The following is a 19,905-nucleotide window of genomic DNA, read 5'->3' on the forward strand; positions in this document are numbered from 1 at the left end:
TACTAGGCTGATCTACAGCTGTAAGCCTTTAGTGAGCTTTTAACTGTGTCAAAACTCATATTTGCCCTCTCTCCTCCCTCTGCCTCACCCTTCTGCTTCCCTCTATCTTCCCTGCATCCCCACACTCAGCCTTTTCAATTCAGCTTTCCTCTCTAACAAGCACACAGGGTGAGAGTGCAGGCTGAAGTCAAGAGCGCAGCGCAAAGAGAGACATGCGGTTCAAAACCTTGTCATGACGCGCCTTCCCTCATCACGTCTTAACTCCATTTCCCTTTCAGAGTTCCCTCATCCCCTCCCTCCACTTTTCTTGAAGCGTCAATCTCTTACTCCTCCGCGACTTTCAGACATTCATGAGAGCCCGGTGAATGAAGGCGATTTCCCCCCCAATATGTCATCATCCCAATGCCTCCACTCTGCTTTGTCTTCTTCTCTCTATGCCTCTCTGAGTCGCTTGCACTTTTTCTGCCCTCTTTTTTTTCTTGTATCGCTCTCTCTCCCATCCCTTTATCACGCGCGCCTCGGTTAAATCAGATAGGCCGGATAAGTGTGGCAGCATGGTTACACAGATACCACGGGCACCAGAGAGAGCAAAAATCAATCACTTCACCCCTTCCCTTTCATCAGCTATCTTTTCCCTCTGTCTTTGTAGCCCTCCCTCCTTCAATCTTCCCGCTCTTCTGTTTCACAGCATCTTCCTCCTCGTTATCTTCTGAATACCATTCAGCATTTCCTTCCTATTTCAATATGTTGCCTTTTCCCTCCTCACCCTCTAAAAAATAAAAAATAAAAAAAATAGGATGCCCTCCCTCCCTCTGTCCCTCTCCTCCAGCACAGATGCCAACCCATCTTTCCCGCATTTCCTCCATTTGTGCTGCACGTCTCCTTCGACAGTGCAAGACTTTTTTGACTGACAGCAGCTGGCCTGTCAAAGCCAGGGAAGTCGGGGAAGAAGAGGACTGGGAAGCAAAGAGCAAGCGAGAGACACACGGAGAGGGGAGAAGCGAGGGATAGAGAAAGACATTTCTAATTCAAAGAGACGTGCAGTGTTTCCGTGGCAACTCGGTTTCTATAGAAACGGTCTTGCTAAAGATGCCATTAGTGTGAAAAAATACCTACTTACACTCCGCCGCACTGTACGCACACAAATATAGGAACATATCCGTTCCTATGTGCTTAGTCTGCATTTGAAAAGAGAGCGAGAAGGACGCACACGTGAGCGCGCTCCTGCTCGTAGTTTTACTCATGCACACACCTGAGGTCACTTATAATAGCTCAGTTACAGGCCACTTATGTTCGTAGCTCAATTACACATTTGGCCCTTTGGGAAGAGAAGTGACAAATTGTCTCGCTAATATTATTAGCTGTACTAGTCCCAATTTTGTTTTGATTTTGCTCTTCAAATCGGTTCCTTCAGATCAGGCTGAGGGGGCCACATTCTCCGTATATCATCTCATTGACGCTGACGCCCACTCGTCCTCACACATGGAGTCTACTACATGTAACTAAAATAGGCTAACTCAAACTGACAGAAGTGGACTGTATATTGAGTCCTGCCTGCTCGTCGTATGAGCTGGCGCCTATAATGAAGAGCGAGCCGTGTGTGTGTGTCCTTGTAACATCTTTGCTGTTTCGTGGCTTATGATTCAACATAATGAGGTCTCGCTACAACAGCGGAGGCAGAGTTATGTCACCGTTTCATCAGAACAAAATACCCCACCACCACACCCTTCTCTACAGCACATGAACATGGGCCTGCTGCTGTAGGACTGCAAGAAACAAATCATTTTTGAATAATCTGTTAAATATTTTCAAAATGTAATGATTAATCATATCATGTTAAAAAAAAAAAGACCCCACAAAGACTGAGACTGTCATGCAAGACTAGCATCCCAACCTGACATTTGGAAAGCTTACAAAGCAGCTACTTGCTATCGAAACATTTTATTTTTCAAGATTTATAATAAGTTTACTGTCTGATTCCTGCAAGCTCTTATTTTATACTGGATACATTCAGATTTTTCATTTAAACAAAACATATTACCTATTTAAAAGAAAGCCCACAACTCTGCTTTAATGAGACAGATGAGCATCCTTGAGCAAAACTTCAATTTTTATTTAATTCAGCTCACTGATTTCTAATAATCAAGCATAGTGTTAGCCCAGGCAGGCATCTCATATAGGGTGTGCTATTTAAGCAACTTTAGTCTCCTTACAGTTGCTGTGAATATTGAACAACTCAAATACTGTATGAAAAGGAGGAGCTGGGATAGAGGTGGGTGGCAAAGCAACTTACAGATTCAGAATATTTGGAATCAGAATCAGAACCAGAAGACATTTAGGGATTAAAAAAGCATTTGATTCTGATCTTTCTGAATCTGCAAGCTGCTTTGCAACCCACCTCTATCCCAGTTCCTCCTTTTCATGTTGTGTTTGAATTGATCAATATTAGACCATCTGCTGCAATGGGTTTCTTGTTGATCTTCTTCCACCTCGTGCCTTTCATATATGCACAAAGTATGGTGGGGAGGTCCCAGAACAGAACCATACGGGTGAAAATAAATCAACCCTGTGCAAGACCGTCTTTTGACATTTACACTACTCTACTTTACCCTCCTTAAATGCACTCACCTATTAAAGTGAGATCAAAGGAGCGCCTCCTGCTGCTCGAAAGTGTAAACACAAACTACCACAAACATAAAAAATGCACATTATGCTAACAATAAAGTCAGTCTGCATGAAAAATAATGGTGTGATTGGCCTGAAAAGTTTACTTTATTATCATTAGTTTGCATTTATTACATTTTACATATTATTTATGGGAACGTGTGAAAGGTCTCTGGTTCAAGACGAGGGGGAGAGACAAACCCGGCGTCAGGGGCTGATGCCAAGCCAAGATAAATGGGATGGCGTGTCAGGAAGAACATCCGGCACAAAATCTGTGCCAAATCAAATCATGTGGATCGCCGCGGCGACCTCTTGGGAATATGAGAGAAGCCGAAAGTACCTATGAGATTCACAGAATAACTAATAACAAAATTTTGTTAGGTATGATGTACAATATGTGTGATAACTGAAGAAGAAATGCTCCTAAACAGGCAAAAAGCTTTATTATATATGTGTTAAACCCATTAATTGGGTTTCTGATTTTCTTCCCCCTTCTGCCAAATTCCCCTTTAGACATTTTAATTTGGTAAGAGCCCATGTGAAAAGGCATGTACTGACTCTGGTTGGTCAAATTAAACTTTGATATTTGTCTTTAATATATTGATCAAATTTGACAAATTAAACCAAAATAATATTTTGTTGCACCCCTTTAGTTGAGAGAAGACAGTTTTACCTTAAGCACTGGGTGTGTGTGTGTGTGTGATTTCTGAGAGCATTTCATTTGTTAATTTTCACAATGATAAAAGAAGCTTTACACTTATTTTTGTAAGTCGACGTACAACAGGACCCTGAATGAGGAAACGCACTTCTATAATTTACCATTTATACTCGTATTTCCCTTGACATCTCGAAAATGCAAGCTGTATTGAATTTGCTTCACTTATACCCGAGCAGTGGCTTTGAAGGGCGAGAACGTAAGCTTTGAGCCGGTGCTTGCCGGGAAGCTCTGGCTTACTTTGAAGCAGAACAGAAGGAAGAAAAAAAAAAGGAAATAGGGGAAGATTAGAGGGAAGAGACGAGCAGGAGAAAGATGTGGTTTAAAGATAAAGTAGGAAAGGAGAGACAGTGAGGAATCCGCAGAAACAATAGGGAAAAAATGAGAAAAACAGTGAACACACAGAAACAGGCAGAATTTATATACAGTAAAGCTACACATTCTGGGATTTGGCACTCCCCGGCAGTGCTTGCTGAATGAACTGGACTGTGTGTGAGATAACACTCTGCAGGGTCTAACAGCTGCACTGTCACATTCCCTCTTCACCTTGGTATCATCAGCCTCAGAGTGAGCATACTCACAGAAAAACCCAGCTCGTGACAACTACTGATCTCTCCAAAGGTGCTCTGTGGTAGTGCATCAGCTAAGATTTCACAATCACACTGTTAGCAATAAAGTATCCTGTATCTGCAGTGGTAGAGACTTACATGACGCTTTCTGTGTGCTTGCATTTCACATCCCTTGTACTAAATATAGAACGCAGCCCCCAGGGCTGAGAACCACTGATATTTAATACAGGAGTTATTGTACTGTAGAGTCATTGTATTACTCTGTCACTGTCATTGTTTGGCTGTCTCAGCAACAGTTTGCAGGCCCGGTCCTCTGCAGAGTGACAGTTTGATGGCTCTGCAGCCGGCAACAACCTGAAGCTACCTGAAGCACAGTGTGCACACTCCACTGTATGTTTTCCATCTGAGGCAAATTAAGCAAAACGAGGCTTCAAATGCACACTAACAGCCGATGTTGCTGTAAGCCGCAGCAGGAGGCCCGAGTGCAGCGTAGCGTAAGTGTTGAGATTCAGGCCAAAGCTGATTGAGATAAGTGCCAGCAAAGGTGCCACTCACTGGGTGTCACTCTCACCACAGATAAAGACCACTGAGCCGGATGTGTCAGTCTCTCCTACTGGAGAGACTCGCCAGCTGTCACCAACAGATATTACTCGCCGCTCTCCATCACTAGCATGCTCGCAGTCCGTGGCAAACAAACACTCGGCTGGGGAAGATATGCATGTAGCAAACATGTTTCTGCCTTCAGACAATGCTGAGAGCACATTTTCATTGTTTAAAAAAGGCATCAGTGTTTCTACTGTGCAAATACACTCAACGTAAGACAGGATTACATAATTGGAAGCTGCTCAGGTGGCGAAGTGAGTGGGCCGGCCATTAATTGAAGGATTGGGGATTTGATTCCAGATTCTCCCTAACCTCACATCCGAGTGTCCCAGAGTAACACATTCAACCTAAAATGACTCCTGAAAGAAGAGATGCAATGGGCTTAAGATGTGTTTTTCCAATGCATGACAACAGCATGGATTGGAAACAACAGTTTGTTGCTATGGACTCCGTCAAAATCCACACTGGATCCTGTGTCTTTGGGGATCTGGTGTAAAGTGCATGCATGTAAAACAATCTCTCAACAGCTTTAGTGCTTCATCGTTGATTGCCTAGGACTAGTTTGACTAAAACACCGCTACATGGTCAATTATAGGTTTTTGCAAACCCACAGTTACAGACATACAAGCAGGTTCCACTTAAAAAAAAAAAAGAAGTTTTCTTTCTGTATTTTGTACTTCTTGTGTTTTCACTCAACTTTTTCTTTTCTTGCTGAAACTGACAAAATGCATCATAATAGGATGACGGTAAATTGCACTTATAGACAGCGTGGAGCAGCACATTGTGGAATTTCGTTGATACGAGAACAAAACTTCAATCCTGCACCAAAATGTCTCTTCCCGCTGCTGCCATGCCGCCGCTCTCTCTTCGCTTATCTCAATCCCAACAAATGGAGGTTCGCTGATGAATGTAAATGACTGCACTCCCCTGTTCCCTGCAATTAGAACAAACTCAACCTTCCTGCCTGTTTGGGATTAAATACCCACAAGTCAGCCAGCTCTCTCTGTATTTAAGAGACCTTGCTCAGCCTGATGCAAAAGCATGAAAACCACCAGAGTTTTTGTGACAGTTTTTTTTTAAGCTCTGGCTCTTATCTTTATATCTTTTATCTCTCGTCGACTATATCTCTCTGTATTCCCTAAACATAACAAACAGTACCACGATGAAGGTCAGTTTCATGAGCAATGGCATCGGGAGATTGCACTAATATCCACAGAAAATACAAATTCGACATAGTGTGAGTTTTTGGGGTTTAACAAGGCTTTGGGATCTGAATGGTGTGGAGTTTTGTTAGTGTTCTGTATTGTAAAACTACAGGATTATTATGCAAGATGATTTAATGTAGGCAGGCTTTACTCCATGAAAGTCCATGATTACTTGCCATAACTGAGGCATCTGTCAGCATTAATATGTTCAATCCCACAGGCAACAACTTGATGTTCAGATTTGTAACTAACCAGACAGCAGCTGTGATTGGCACACAAACAGAAAACACAGAAAGCAACAGGATGGTTCGTCACTCAATCTGATCACTGCTTTTTTCTTAAAGGTCACGGGAACCAATTCTTTGTCAGTTGGTGATCACAACAAGTCCTCTAAACTTTAAAAAAAAAAAATGCTTGTTGCTGTTCCTAAAACAACACATCTGAGCTTTTCCTAATCTGACGTCCCCGTCGACAAAAAGATATCCGAGTGCTTTCCAAGAGAAATGACTCATGCAGTAAAACCAGGTTCTTATTTTTAACCGCACCATAATTTTTAACATTGCCTAAAAATCAACATTTTCACAGTAACAATATAAAAACTATGAGGTATAATGCAAGCTAAAAACCCAGCAACCAGTCCCCCAATGCACTGTGGGAGCGTCGAGTTGACTTAAAGTCTGAGCTACTTTATGTCAATCAAGGGTTTCTTTCTCCTCTGAACTATTTTCAGAAACATGTTTGTATGAACTCATGCACTGAATTTAAAAGATGGGATAGCTTTTAGTTGACACCCTGCTCGGTGTTTATGACATATATCTTTATGACATATTCAACAAGAACTGGAAGCATTCCTCAGAGACTTTGGCCCATATTGACATGATAACACAGAAGGACATCCATGATGTGCATCTCCGGCTCCACCGCATCCCAAAGGTGCTCTATTGGATTGAAGTCCAGTGACTGTGGAGGTCATTTGAGTGAAGTGAATTCACTGACACCAAGAAACTAGTTTGAGATTAAGCTTTCTAAGATCCTGTAAGTAGCAGAGGATGGGTACACTGTGGTCATAAAAGGGATGGACATGTTCAGAAATAATACTGAGGTGGGCTGTGGTGTTTAAAACAATGCTGTTAATGGGCTAAGGAAGGATAAGAAAATATCCTCCAAACAATTAAACCACCGCCAACCAAAACAGTTGATACACGGTAGGGTGGATCTATGATTTCATGTTGTTTACACCAGGTTCTGACCCAACTGTTGTGCTCTCCTGCTGCTCTAGCTGTCTGCTTCAAGGTGCAGAGATGCTCTTCTGCTAACTAGGTTGTAGCGAGTGTTTATTTAAGTTACATTTTCTTTCCTATCAGGTCAAAATAGGCAATTCTCCTGTGACCTTTGATATCAACTAGGCATTTTCTCCCCGAGAAGTTCCACTCACTGGATATTTTCTCTTTTTTGGACAATTCTCAACCTAGACATGGTTGTGTGAAAAAAATCAAATCTCATAGATCAGTAGTTTCTGAAACACTCAGACCAACCATTCCGACAATAACAATCATGTCACAATCGAAATGGCTTAACTCCCCTTTCTTCCCCATTCTGGTGCTCAGTTTGAACTCCAGCAGGTCAGCTTCACCTGCTGAAGTTCAGAAATGCTTAAATTCACAGAGTTGCTGCCATGTGATTGGCTGATAAGATATTTTCAGCAGTACACTTGTACACCTGTAGCTGAACAGGTGCACTTAACAAGTGGCTGGTGAGTGCTAATCAATACTGACATTTAAAAACAAAATAAATGGAGACAGTTTTCTTAAGGAGAAAAAGTCATGTTGATCAATATGTGTTAACATAACTGGTCTCAAACTGTTTGGTTGGAGAGGCGCTTGAAATATAATATCTAGCTGATGGTGTCATGAAAGGCTAATCTGATTCCATTTAAATCATATTCCATCTTTAGTTAATAATATTAGCCGGGTAATTAGGCCTCATTTATTGGAATGCTAAAAAGCTGGATAGTTACTGCTGGCAGGGAGAAGCCAAGTGAGGCTCCCAAAGCCTTCTGACAACCTGTTGTAACCAAGTGCAATGCAGAGAAGTCTCCTGTGATCTCGAAAATTACTCATACTGTCCACGCACAGCGCAGCGGCTGATAAAACGAACTCATTAAACGGGAAGAAAGACAAGGAGGGAGAGAAAGAGAAAGCGAGAGGAAAAGGGGGATTTGCAGCTCATTTGAAGGGCACAATTAAAATGTAGAAATTTATCAAGAAAAACTTAGAGTAGAGAACAAGCTCATTGTGTGTGCGCGGCCTGATATCACAGGACAGTGAGTGTGGGACCACATTCGTAAACAGTCTGTGGTATGTTGTTTCAAAGACCCCCGTACAGAAGACGAAGATGAGGAGATGAAACGGGATGAGGAAGCGATGGGATAAAACACTTTAGCCGCACACCGCCTTTTACCTGAACCTCGATGCCCGCGGTCCCTTGTTTGTGTTAGAGAGAAAGTGCTTGAAGCGGTATGAGTAAATCTGTCTCATCCTGGGAGCGCTTTGAAAACAATCTAAGTGGCCCACTGTCAGGAAACAGCGCTGACATTAAATTTTTAGCTCCACAAACTGGCAGCTTGAATGTTTTCTGTTGCTGCCGCTGCATGTAAGCTGTAAGAAAGCAGAACTGTGCTGGCCATAATGAGCCAAGGTAGAATCACTCAAGCACGAGTAATCAGCTGGGATTTCAACACATTAGGAGAAGGAATTAGAAACTTGGGCTCATTGAAATCAATTATACAGACCATTTTATTTCCCATAAATATGTTTTAAAACAGGAAAAGTGACCACAGCAAAGAAATTACCAGGAGCCCTACTGAGTGAGCCGGCAGAGAAGAAGGGGGGCACGTGGTTAAATTTAAGCAAGTAACACAATGATTTGGTTAGACGCTCGACAACCAAACTGTAAACTTTAATTTAAAAAACAAGAAACAGTCTGAGAGTGCAAACCTCCACCAAGGCAGCTCGCTCCCTGCACAGTATGTACTTCTAAAAGAACAGTATTGTATTTTTATATATATTCATTTTGTTTTCTTTGTTTTTTAAAATGTACTTTAAGAAGTTTGTCGTGCTGTAAAAATTAGATAAGAGCATGACAGATGTTTTCTCCGACTACACAAACATTATGTAGGAATGGGTAATGGATAATAGGTATCGATTTGTAAATAAGTGGACATGAATAGCTTGAGCTGATTATATAATATTATACAATAGTGTATTTTTAACTAACTAGGCAGCTCATAGTCTTCCTCTTTACAACACGTTATTTAAACATATAACACATTTTGGGAAGAAAGACAGATGTGAAATTTAAAGGTCAGAGGTCAAATGTGACATTATATTTTAAATCTTTATACCAGTACTTTAAGTTGACCTTGAAGACTGTGGTGGACGTAAGCCAAATTTTAGTGGATTGTTAACATGACTCGACTCTACATTCCTACAAAGTTTTTATCAGGATTTATTCAAAACTTGACACGCATGCATGCAAATGCTACCAAAAACATAACCTCCGAGGCAGAGGAAATACTTTACTTCAAAAGTCTGCAAACTAATACTAGAAAATAATGGTTACGTTTTTTGTTTTTTTGTTTTTTGAGTAGTAGCTTACAGTTGATGATAAGTTAGAACAATATCTTTAGTAAGAATGAGCAGTAATTATTTTAGTAGCATAACGAGCATAAAAATCCAGCCACACCCAGGCCTGAGATCTACTTAAATAGAACCCGTCTGACAAAGTAAAGTAGGCTAAAAGAGCTTAACAAGCAACACACCATGCCACATTCGAAAAGAAACTCAAGAACAGCTGAGAAACAAAGTCATCAACAAGTCATTTCTAAGGCTCTGGAAATCCAGTCAACCATAGTGAGAGCTGCAAACGGAGAAAACTTGGAACAGTTGCAAATCCTTCCCAGCAGTGGGAAGGTTTCCCAGAATTACTCCAAGAGTGCATCGATGACTCATTCAGCAGGTCACAAAAGAACAGAACAACATTTAATAACTGCAGGCCTCACTTGCTTCAGTTGACATCAGGGTTCATGATTCAACAATATGAAAGAGATTGGGCAAAAATGGCATCCATGGGAGAGTTTCAAGGAAAAAAACACTGCTCACCAAAAAGAAACACAGGCTTGTCTCACATTTGCTAAAAAAAAATCCTGATGACCCCCAAAATTTGGGGGAAAATATTCTGTGGACTGAAGAGACAAACGTTGAACCTTTTGCAAGGTTTAAGTCCCGTTACACGTGGCATAAAACGAACACAGCACTTTATAAAAAATGCAATATAGCAACAGTTGAATATGGTGATGGCAGTGTTATGGTCTGAGGCTGCTTTGCTTCTTCACGACATGGAGAACTAGCCGTATTTGATGGAACCATGAATTCTGCTGTTTAGCAGAAAATCCTGAATGAAAATGTCCGGCCATCAGTTCATGCCCTGAAGCTCAAGCAGATGTCAGGTTATGCAGGAGGACAATGATGAGAAACACACCAGCAAGTCCACCTCTGGAAGTTGTCTAGTCACAGTCCTGACTTAAATCTGACTGAGATGCTCTGGCATAACCTTAAACAGGCTTTTCATGCTCAAAAATCCTCTGATGTGATTGAGTTAAAACAAAGAAGAGTGTGTAATAATTTCTCCACGGTGATGTGAAAGACTTGCTTCCAGTTATCACAAATGCGAGATTGGAGTTCTTGCTGCCAAAGGTGGCAGAACAAGTTATTATGTTTAGGCCACAATTCTTCACAGCAGTGTATATCAGCCTACTAAATATACCTCCGTTTGGCTGATCTAGAATAATAATAAAATAATAACTCAGTTCTCCTTTTCTGGTCTGAGTGAGTCTTTGTCAAGTTAGTTTCTTTCATGCAAACTATGGTTGACTGTGGCTATTTCCTTGTCACCAAAGCAATTTCAAGGTGGTTCTTCATGTAGAACCCTCTTCAGACTGATTTCAACTGCTGACAGCCACCAACCTCAGGGAACCTACAGTTTTCCCTTATGACCCAAGGCTGCCAGGAGTCACTGACTGATTTCTAGGCCTTTGTGACTGAGGCCTTAGTCTCTTCATGAGTCAGCATGGACTGAATCTACTCTGCAACTACTGGATGATGCAGAAAATTCTCACTGCAGACAATGACTCTGGTAAGCTGCTCAGCAATTCATGAATAATGACTGATAAATGAGTGGTAGCACAAGACTTTTGCACTATATTGTATTTGTCCTATGTTAGGTAATGCTGTGATATATATGTGTAGCCCCTCAAACTACATATCATCCTTAAAGGAGTACAGTATCAACTTCGGCATCTGATCTATTACTTTGCTGTCAGACTCTTGATGGATAGCAAAAATTAAATTGATGCGACAGATAAATGGGTGATGTCATGTAAGTTGCAGTCTATGTATCCTCCAGTGAGAAGGTGGATTTTGTTTCGTATTTCTTGAGGTATGATTTTCAGATACCGTTCATCTGCTGTAGATAGATTTTTAGGTTTCCCACTTTTATCCTCCACTCCGCAGTTGTTTTTTAAGGATGAGCAGAGAGATTCTCCAAAATCTCCAGTTTTTACTCACTGAAATATTGCAGTGAGTGGTGTAAACAGATTACATGTGCAAAGATTTCACTTTGTTAATATAATACTGTTTTTCTTCTTTTTAGAAGTGATCTAAATATTGTTGGCATAAGCGGGCTTGTGCTGGCATTGTGGGGAAAATATCTAAAGTAAGTTGTCAGTGAACATTTTTCAACTTATCTGATATGTTCATTAAATTTTTTGCCTCATTTGGACCAAAAACACGTGCGTCAGACCGTGTCCCATTTTACATGCAAACTGTAGGAGACAGGTCTGAAAATTGAGCTGCAGCTGTGGGCTTTTAAAAACCAAATCACTAAACTCACCCTGAAAAAACTACCTGGACGTCATTACAGATTTAATTAACTCCTTTCCATTTGCGATTCACTACGAAAGACCAGCTTCAGGCTTTGTTGTTTCACGACACCTCAGATTAGACTGGGCTGCCTTGATTTTTAGCTTTGAGATTCAGGCACTCATGTCCTCATACAGTACCTAAATTCAGCTGTCGAAGGCCAGAAGAACGACTGTCAAGCAGGATTATTTCAAGGCAGATTTATTCCCTATCACAGCCTCCATCTGTTAGACTGGTAAAGGGTTAAACGTACAGATAGGCTAGGAAAATAGGGACATCAATCAAATGCAGACTGCCACGGTACGTCACGAAGACAAAGTGAGCGAGAGAGAAAAGTATGTTTAAAGCTCTAATAGGATGGGATTCGTTTTACAGAGAGAGAATGAATAGAGTAATCATTACTGAAGCGTGCCTGTTGTTTTAGCCCCATCCAAATCCAGTCACTTCTTTTCTTCACTGTGCAAGCCTACAAAGTAACCCTAACGTGCCCAAATAAAAACAATCCAAAAAAAGGTAATGCCACAGATAAAATCTGAATTGGGGCCAGCGGCTCCAACTGAGAAGAAAAGTCTTGTTCAGACTTTTCTTTGCTCTTGTAAACCAGCTGTATCACTGCAGTACAAGTGCATCAGCATCAATTGTGGAAGTTACATCAAACATATGGAGCATTTTTGTTGCGGTGACACTACACAAATGGGGCCAACACTCCCGCCTGTGTCATTTGTGAGACTGATTGCAGACATCTCCTGCACAAATTGGCTTTCCACGTTACAGATGCCCTGTGTTAATGATTATATTCTGCACATTTTCTGGAAATGAGTAAATGAAGAAATAGGATTTAAAAATGAAAGTGACAAAAACAGGAAAGCTGATGAGCTATAAGTGATAATAGGCATACATGCAGTTTGTTATTGTAGTTTGCGCCTTAATTCTCTTGCCTTTCTGGATTTGAACTAATTGCAAAAGGGGGCATTACGGTGGTAGCCCATTATCCCCTCATGTACAACTAGCAAGCATAATGGGATACCTGGTGCACGCAGGATGAAAGGACAGCACCCATAAAACCACAAACTGGGAATGAGAACAATCGCATGAGGAAACAGAGTGCACCCTTGGCTCAAAAAATCATCAGCTGCAACAGATTGGCAAGGACACGCATCACTGTACAGCTAGCAGTTGGCCTTACTAATGTCAGACAAAGTGGCCAAACAAGTCCGGAAGATAATTTACTTCTCCGATCATGTCTGCCTTACAAGAAGTCCACACATGCTTCTCTGAAAAGAATGCCTATTTTAAGATAGAGAGGGTGTATAATTGCAGTAATCAATCAGGGAGCAGTGAATCAGTTTTCAATGGCAGAGAGAGCTAGGTCTGCATAAAAAAACGAGTGTTTTGTTTTTTTATCCTGAGGAGATACAAAAGCAGCTTGTTCTTCTTATACAAAGAAGTTTACATTTCTTTCAAATGGACAAACCACGAAGCCACAGCACAGCAGCCCATTCATCCATGTGCTGTATTACTGCCCACCTGACAGACAGTTTTTCACCCAAGAGAGGCTGATGTTAAACAAGCACGAAGTGCAAGCTGCAAGGCCCCTGTATGGGTTTAAAAAAACACAGTAAGAAGTATTGAATAGAATAGAATAGAATAGAATAGAATAGAGCAACAAAAGACTGGGCAAAAAAAAAAAATCACCTTTAAGACAAGCAGACCATTTATGAGAAATAGTATCTGGATGCTGTATGCCTCTAGGTACCTTGTTTGTGGCGCAGACAACTGCTGTAATCTCCCCAAACACAGGCAAAGAAGCTATTATCACTGAACACCAGCATGCTCGATGTATCCACATGCATGCACAGACACACAGCTTAAGTCCCAACAATAGATCTGAAAGACCTCATTAGTCTCCAGAGCCACTGTTGAGTGCGGGCCAGGACCAACTCTGTCGCCCTATTATGCCAATACCAACACATGGCACACACTGAATTAATGGCTAAATGGAAGCGTGCAAATGGTTTGGTGCATAATGGGCCTACCTGCAACTGTCACAGTTTCATTACAATGAAGTACTGGAAAGGGAAATAAAGCCAAGGACTCTGCAAAGTATGAGATCAGTTTATTATTTGCTCGCATCATCTCAATATAGACTGTAATGCATGTGGAGGAGTCTCGTTTAAAAGACTGAATGCGATAAAGAGGACAAGCATGTCTAGTGCTGTTATCACCAGTTTCTGAGAAATCGAGTGGCTTGCTCTAAAGTTTGAAATAAATTAAAGGCTTCAGCAGGAACAACAGATTAGACATCTACTGTCTGAGAGGGAATTGACTGGTTACAGTACCTGATGAGAACTAAGTTACTGATGCAGGAAAACCTCTCTGTGTTATGGTCCTGGGTCTTGAGCCAGCATTTTGTGGTTTTGGATTTCTAAGTTGCGTTGATTATCGCTTATCTTCTGTTTGATTCTTAGTTTGTTTATTCAGTTTTCAGCTTTGTGCTTTTGTTCCAGTTACTGTTTATGATATTTACCCTGCCTCCCTCGTGTCCATTGTGCATAGTTAAGTCTCTGTCACTGATGTTCTCTTGTTTAGCTCTTCCTGCGTCATGGTTTGGAGTTTTCTAGTTTTGTGTATCTTTATATAGTTCTACATTCTGTATTGTTGACATTCAGGCTTTCTGTTATGATGTTGTAGCTCTGTTCCATGATCTGTGCCTTAAGTTAATGGAAGGTTGTTCATCCCCTTCTGTATCTCCATTCTGTTCCCATTGTGTCTTTTAGTCTTGGTTTCTGTGTTTGTTACTTCCTGTTTTATTTTGATAGTCTCCCGTCTTGAGTGCATTATGTTTAGTTTTGCTTCCCTTGTTGCTTTAAGACCCTTTTCTATTAGTACCTACTCGGATCGACTCACCACAGATCAAATCAGATCGACTGGTTTTTCATACCACCTAATGTGCGTGGTTGTTGTTATAGCAACACGTCCAAGCCCCTGTGACGTAATTAGTATATGACACCAATGCTGTCTGACAATGGAACACCAGCTAAGCAGGTACTATGTCCTGATGGAAAACCCTGAAAGCTGTGGCAAATTGATCAGAGTAGGTACTAATTGTTTCTACTAGTACCTAATTCATTGTTTCTAACAGCAATAAAACTGTCTCTTTTAGTTAATCTCTTGTCTCCTATAGTTAGTCCTACTCTTCCTGCCACACAGCAAACCTGACATCCTGTTTGATTTTTGATACTCTCTTGTGTCATGTACATTGTATTTAGTTTTGCTTCCAATTCCAAGTTTTCCCGATTAGTTACAGCTGTTTCCTGGTGTTTCCATCTCCATAATTACCTTGTATGTGTTTACAACCCTTGTTTCCCCTTATTTTTTGCCGTATCATCCTTTTCCTGTACTGTTACTGCTCCTGTCGTCTCGTTTAATAGCTCTCTGTGTGTATGTCTAGAGGTCCTGTGATTCCTTATGGACCAGGTTTCCTTCTTTAATAAAGCTTTTTTTCATTTGACACCAACCTTTGAGTTTGCATTTGGGGTCCTCCATCACTAAACCTGACATCCAGCTGCTTTTTTGCAGACATAATTGCACAAACATGCAAACACATGTTTCTGCAACTTGTTGTGTTTCTAGTTTGGTCTTTTCGACTTTCTGTATCTATTGCCAGCTGCTTTAAACTAAGTCAGAGGTCTTGAACAGTTCACACATGTGAACTGTTAAGAGCTCGTTTTTTAAATGAGCAGCAAAGTCAGTACAAGAAGAGGAGGGGTTGCAGAGGTGTTTCGATTTCACTCACATTTGTTTCGATTTACCTCACTGACTAGCTGATTAGGTTTAGGAGAAGGTCAGGGTTTGGTTTAAAAAAAGAAATAAATAAGTTCACAGAAATAAATGCACACTGTGATGGTGAAGGTCACCAGTCGGTTGTGCCAAGTTGGGAGAGACACTGAGCCATTAAAAGCTGAACTGATCGGGTTTTCATCTCCATGCCTTGCCACAAGTGTATAAAATCATGCACCAAGCCGTATATCCTGCATTTATAAACATTTATGAAAGAACGGCGTCGGTTTTGAGAGGTCACTGGTTTGGTAGTTGGATGGCACCACTGCAACAAATCAGTCTCTAAAATCTATTTCTTCTTAGATAATCCACGATCAACTATCAGTAAAGTTAAAGAGTGTTGTCGTGGAGTGCTGAGGTGCATAGTACATAAAAGTCACGAGTCACGATTACTTTTGCCATATATGTAAGGTTTTCCAGGCTGGTCCTCTCCTCAATCTATAAAACCTCAGGTCAGAGTGGTGCTACTTGATTTCTTATGTTAAGGAACTGACCAAAATCTAAAAAAAAAACGGATGTGGCAGTAGCACGCCACTGTTAAAGGAGACATTAATGTCAGTGGTTTGGAATAATTACAACACAGTAATCCCAGTTTACTGATGAAAACTTACATCAAATGCAAAATTTATTTTCCTCCTGGAGTAGAAATTATTTGAAAACCAAAATGTTCACCCCAGTCTTATGACAGATCATAAACCTATTTGTTACTGTGCAGGAGTGACAACATAATTTTTAACTGATTTCCAGAAGAGGCTTTTTACTACTTCTTCCTCCCAGCTTCCTGTCGTCTTTCCAGTGACTCAGGTGTTAGAGCGGTTTAAATACCAATCGGGCTGATCCCTGATTCTCCGGCCACATGCCCAATAATCTTTGAGCAAGATACCGAACCCCGAGTTACATCCATGAGTGCAAGTTTGTGTGTGTGACTGTAAGAAAGATAAAAAGGATGAGTGTGTGTGTGTGTGTGTGTGTGTGTGTGTGTGTGTGTGTGTGTGTGTGTGTGTGTGTGTGTGTGTGTGTGTGTGTGTGTGTGTGTGTGTGACTGGGTCAATGAGACCTGCAGTAGAAAGTGCTTTGAGTGCTGAATTGAGTAGAAAGGCGCTATATAAGTACCATTCCATTTATACCCATGAAGGATAACACCCCAAAAATATATCTTTATAAAACTGCTTCAAGCATGATTTTTGCACTTGCTTCCTGAGATTATTCCCTGAAGGAACTCATCACACAGGTAAACTGGAAGATAAAATATTTTCCACAAGCTTCAACTAAACATAACCACAAAGTTTTGGCTTCTTGCTCTCAGCAAATTCTTTTTTGTCTGCCTAAACCTAACTAACCACTGAATGAAAAAAAATTTAAGTATAAAACTCTCAAAGCTGAAGATCTTGTGACTTTGGCCACCACATCCAACTACACGTACTGCTCAAGGCTGACCTTGCAGCTCTTTCAAAGACTGGAACCGCAACAAATTTGGTCCACAAGCACAATTCAGTAATTTATTTTACACTAGTTTGCAAAGTGTCACAGCTGTTGTTTGCGTGAATCTACACAGATTAAATGAATCTAAATCAGAAAACCGGGGCAATTTTTAATGGTTTGTGTGACTGCACAGTTCAAAATAAAATCCAGCCGCTTTAAAAATTAGAACTTACGCCACTGAAAGGCAAATCACTTTTCCTCTTAGTCTCACTGGCCTGTTTTGGATCCTCTCTGCATTTTTAACCTTTTTTTAGCATTAATCTTTTCATCTTTCAATTCAAAACCTCACCCACCGCCACATCCTTAGCAGCCATGACCTTTTCTCTTTCAGCTCTGCTTTTGTCAGACTCAGAAATAATCATTGCTTTCCTCTATCTCACACTAACTGCTTTTATACAGTACGTAGAGGGAAATGTATAAGCAAGTGGTTGCCGTGCCAACCGTATCCACTGCATTCACCTCCTCGTGTGTGTGTGACTGACAACAAGCAGAAGAAGAATAAAGGTTTAAGGAGAACGAGCCAAGTGAGCGGTAATCACTGAGAATGAGAAACTACTGAGATTTCCTGAAAAACTGTGTTCAGCATCAAATGCATTAACCCACACACACGCACGCACACACACATTTCTCTCTCATGCGTCACATTTCCTCAGCAGTGCTTTTACATGACTCTCACACTCTTATCAATCCTTTCGCCTCTGTCACTTCCAGCCTGTGGCCTCTGTCTCACTGTCAGCTGCAAAATGCGATAATTATAGGTTAAGCAAACTCCTCTTCCTCCTTCACACCCACACACGTTGTGTTATGTCATAACCTTCAACACACACCCCCCACCCCCCCCCCCCCCACTTGTTTATTCTGTTCGCTCTGTCTTCATCTCTTCAGTATCATCTCTTCATTGTATTCCTTCTCTACGCAACGTCCATGCAACTGTCTTTTAGAGAAGCGGGGAAGAAAAGGCTGCGTAGGCCCTGAGTGTTTCTCACTGGAGAGAGCTCCTTCTTGCAAGGACATTAAAGCAGCTCTCTTTGATTTGGAGCATTCATTTGATTCTTTGTTTACTCAAATTGAGAGGTATCCTTGATTGAAAATGTTCTTCAAAGCAACAAGTCAAGGCACAAGATGCGATTTCCAGATTATATTAAACTCACTTGCTGTTTTGGGGGATTTTATGATCCATAACAAACATATTCCAGCACAGAATCAGTTCAAGCAGGCACAAATTCAAGCCACAACAGCCATAACATAATCTAATGGATTGCTATTTAAGTTGTGGTATTTTAAGTCACTTTAGCCTGCCTACAGTTGATGCATATCTGCAAGCTACTTTGCAGCCCACCTCCACTCCAGCTTCTTGTTTTCATGCTGTGTCTAACTTAATATCTGCTGTTGTTTTTGATGTCTGCTGTGTTCTGTGCTGGGTCTTGCTGCTATTCGTGGCAGCAACCCCTGGCCTAGCTGCTGAAGCTCAACCTGAGTATCAGAGTAGAGGGATTTAAGTGAATCTGGATGTCGCAAGGTTGTTGGTGCCAGGCGGGCTAGTCTGTTTTTAACAGTAATTCAAAAAACACCCTCACTACAACCAAAGTATGCAGAAGAGCACTGAATTTAAAAAATACTGGACCATGAAGCAGATGGGCTTCAGCAGTAGAAGAACGGGACACTCGATCTAAAAGTCTCACAAAACTGGTCTACAGAAAATTTGAAAAACATTGCCTGGTCTGATGGATCTCTATTTCTGCCGCAACATTTAGGTGGTAGGGTGAAAACACGGATCCATCCTGCCGTGTAGCAACTGTTCAGGTTGGTGGTGGAGAATTTACATGTTCACAATACACACGAGAGCTGCTAATGTGAAGTCTTTAACTGCAGCAGTTTTAAGCAATCTATCTGTAATTTTTTCTAATGATTATTTTCATCTCTGAAAAATTGCAAGTATGCAGTAGAGAAAAATGCATGTGCTATTTATTGCATGATAATATTTACAGTTTTTTTATCGGGGATTTTCAATCGTAAAAAATTCTTTTTCAAACCATAAAAAATTATGGGCAATGGAGCTTTTCCGAGCCGGCCCGTATCCCTGATTTCCTTAAAGTCCTCACCAGCCTCTAACATAATGCAGTACTGCAATAAAACTTTCAGGACTTTTAAAAATGTACAATACACTTTAAAAAAACACACTCAACTTATTCCACTAATAGATATGTGACTGGGAGGTAAGATTTGTTTTTCCAAACTATAACAAGGTCAACAGAAACTTTTGCACTTGGTAACAAACAATATGTTGAATCTACTGTGCGCCCCACAGCGAGCATGCATCTAAAAGTTAATTAAAAAAAGACTAAAAACAAATTTTTTAAAAACTCCTCCTGCACGCTTGTACGGACCCCGCCATTCGTCTGTGAGAAACTTAAAAGGCTATTAACACTACATCTTTGAGGCTACATTTCAAAGCTGTTCTTCCATTTCGGGGTTATGGATTCTACTTGTGCAGCCCAGTTTGTGCCAAATCTCGTGTATCTCAGTCCCACAGAGATGTTTTTTTGACTTATTATGTACTCTTTTGTTTCCCACTGTGAGTGCTTTGAACGTTGAGTCGACTCGCTGTCAGGAGCTCCGATGTGACGTCAGGCACGGAGGGCCGGGGGGGGGGGGTCTATTAACAGCAAAATCAATCAGTCGAGAGGCTGGTTTAGAATAAGAAGCAGCACCGAGCACCGAGGGGCTGATGCAACATAAAAAGTACAAGGACAAATTAACAAATGATACTACTGATAGACTTCACACTAATAAAAAAAACCCAGTTCATTATCTCAGAAAAAATGATTCAGCTATTTGTTTTCTTTCAG

At 41.0% G+C, this 19,905-nt stretch overlaps 1 protein-coding gene across 5 annotated transcripts in view; it reads right to left on the bottom strand.

Annotated features, from left to right (window-relative positions):
• The window catches only part of grin2bb (glutamate receptor, ionotropic, N-methyl D-aspartate 2B, genome duplicate b), a 136,019-nt gene that overhangs the window by 84,224 nt on the left and 31,890 nt on the right, over positions 1–19,905 (bottom strand). The window lies entirely within an intron of this gene.

This window comes from Neolamprologus brichardi, chromosome 6 (assembly GCF_056152115.1).
Source record: "Neolamprologus brichardi isolate AB-2024 chromosome 6, ASM5615211v1, whole genome shotgun sequence".
In the NCBI taxonomy this organism is placed as follows: Eukaryota; Metazoa; Chordata; class Actinopteri; order Cichliformes; family Cichlidae; genus Neolamprologus; species Neolamprologus brichardi.